This window comes from Oncorhynchus mykiss, chromosome 8 (genome assembly GCF_013265735.2).
Source record: "Oncorhynchus mykiss isolate Arlee chromosome 8, USDA_OmykA_1.1, whole genome shotgun sequence".
Classification (NCBI taxonomy): Eukaryota; Metazoa; Chordata; class Actinopteri; order Salmoniformes; family Salmonidae; genus Oncorhynchus; species Oncorhynchus mykiss.
Genome location: NC_048572.1, coordinates 10,044,829 through 10,047,479, shown reverse-complemented (window position 1 = coordinate 10,047,479; position 2,651 = coordinate 10,044,829). Strand labels below are relative to the sequence as shown.

The following is a 2,651-nucleotide window of genomic DNA, read 5'->3' as shown; positions in this document are numbered from 1 at the left end:
CCCAGGCTCTGTCGCAGAAGGCGGTGCACAATTGGCACAGAATCCTTGTGTCATCGAGCACTAGTGATTCCTGTGGTGGGCTGGGCGCAGTGCACGCTGACCACCATTTAGCATATTAACACTGGAGTGTTAGACGTGCAAGTAGAAATACTGGTGTGCAAAAGAGCAGAAAAGTAAATAAAAACAATATGGAAATGAGGTAGGTAGATTGCTGCAGCGATCGGTTAGCTGCTCTGATAGCTGATGTTTAAAGTTAGTGAGGAAAATATAAGTCTCCAGCTTCAGCAATTTTTTGCAATTCGTTCCAGTCTCATTGGCAGCAGAGAAAAGCGGTCAAACAAGGTGTTGGCTTTTGGGATGACCAGTGAGATATACCTGCTGGAGCTTGTGCTACGGGTGGGTGTTGTTATCGTGACCAGTGAGCTGAAACTTTACCCTACACCATGGTTGATAGTGAGGGCCTTTTTACCTCCAGGCCATAAAGGAAGTTAATCTGGTGTGGTGTCTCTCCTGCCCTCTGTCTATTATAGTGACTAAGAATGGAAGTCTTCAAAAATGAAAGGCAGATGGGAGGAGGTTTGATGATCAGGTTCTAGCCAATGATCAGGTTCTAGCTATTCTATCCAATGAGAGGCATGTTGCATCTTGCCCTGAAGGCAGAACTGAGCAATTTCTGCTAGATAGGTCAGCTGCAAAGTCAAAATTGGCTATATCGAAAAATTCATGAAAACAAACATTTGCTTTTTGGTCTTAATTTAAGGTTAAGGTTAGGCATTAGGGTTAGCAGTTTGGTTACGGTTAGGTTTAAAATTTGTATGACAGATTGTATGACATTGTGGCTGCGACAGCAAGTGACCACTCTGCAGAGCTGCCTCTAGGGCAAGATTCATAACAATAAATGCCAACCTGCCAATGAGAGGGCAGATGTGTGAATAACAGACCCAACTCCGATGTAAAGTCTTTTTTTATGTCGAAATGCCACATCCGTCCACTTATATCAGTGCATTCGTAACAACCACTATGAAACGTCTATTCCATCAAATAAGCCTTAAGTAACAAATTAGCAATTACATTTATTGTTGACCAAATTCGACACTCGCTGACCTCCATACTAAAATTCCTCACTTCGTGGTCTTATTTCGTGGAATGATTTTGGGCGGAGTAAATTCTCTCTCTTTGCCTCTGCCTCTGACCCAGCGCCACAGCTCCGGCACCCCCTCCAGCCCAGTGTGAGCATGGCACCGCTTCCACGGCCCCCAACAGTTACTGTAAATCTGTACACAGACCAGGTCCAACTCTGCATCAATGTCGGTGCTGTGGTAGACAAAGCAGAAATGTACCAATGAGTCGGATGCAAAGTTAAAGAGTAAGACAATAATCAGATCCCAATAATCTTATCCCAGTCTGGGAAATGACCCCAAGGAAATACACTTTTATCTATTGAAAAGGTGTGTAAAGAGTCTCTATTATCTTTTATCTACTGAAAAAGTCTGTAAAGAGTCACTACTATCTTTTATCTATTGAAAAGGTCTGTAAAGAGTCACTAGCTCATGAATAAGGTAACGTCCTTGGCCTGAAAACCAGACCAATACCCTGAGACAGACTGAAGACAGTGGCACACACTGTTTTTTCAAGTTATGCTATTGAAAAGCCCCTGATTTACAACCAAAAAGCAGTCAGGAATATGAACATTGTAGACAATGGCTTACATGAAGGTATTGATGGTAAGGAGCCAAAGGTCTGGGCCTTCTCCACCTGCCTCTTCAGGTGACCTCAGCCATTCTTCAGTAAAGTCAGGTTCTGCAGACAGACACAGCAACTCAAAGTGACTCTGAAACAACTTCCTGTTTGACTCTGACCTAATATGGACACTGTACAAATAGGCTGAATTGTTTCAACAATGGTTGTTTTAAAATTCAAATTCTATCTCCACAGAATGGAGTGCTTATTTGAGTGTGTATACAGTATGTGCGTGTGTGTGTATGAGTGCGTGTGTGTGATTGTGTGTATGTGCGTGTGTTGTGGCAGCTGCAGGTGAGAGGAGGGTTTTGAGCATGGCTGGGAAGCCACGGGGAAATTACCTCCACTGAGTACTACTTCCCCATGACTGAACCCATCGTGACCAATGGAAAAGATTGGGGAGAAAACCAATAGGGAACTTCCGTTTAGTGTGCACAGGCACACCCCTGCCAGATGTCTGTCACTCCCTCTTATCCCTTTTTCTCGCCCACTCTTTTTTCTCACTCTCTCCTCACTTTGCTGTATTGGGTTGTTGGGTTAGGAAATGGTCTGGATCTCTCTCTCTCTCTCTCTCTCTCTCTCTCTCTCTCTCTCTCTCTCTCTCTCTCTCTCTCTCTCTCTCTCTCTCTCTCTTTCCCACTCTCTTCCTTTCCCCTTCATTCTGACAAACATAGAGATTTGCCACCAACAGTCCTCTCTCTCTCTCTCCCTCTCTCTCTCTCTCTCTCTCTCATTATATTTTACTCAAATATTATATCTGTTTGGGCTTCTTGTGGTCAATTTGCAGTGTTCAAATTCTTTGTAATTATGTTTTGACTCCCCGACCATCGGCAAAATGAAAAATCGTCTCGCGGCTGAATGTAGTTGGGAACCCTGCACTAGCACTAGGGGGAGTGTTAGTAGTGAGGACC

General features: G+C 43.9%; 1 long non-coding RNA gene across 1 annotated transcript in view; it reads right to left on the bottom strand.

The window, feature by feature from the left end:
• Positions 1 to 966: 966 nt before the first annotated feature.
• LOC110529340 overlaps positions 967 to 2,651 on the bottom strand; it is a 3,336-nt gene continuing 1,651 nt past the window's right edge. The window contains exons 3-4 of the long non-coding RNA XR_005053015.1: positions 1,710 to 1,800; positions 967 to 1,314 (exon numbers count right to left, since the gene is read on the bottom strand). This is a non-coding gene — a long non-coding RNA (uncharacterized LOC110529340). The remainder of the gene's footprint in view (positions 1,315 to 1,709; positions 1,801 to 2,651) is intronic.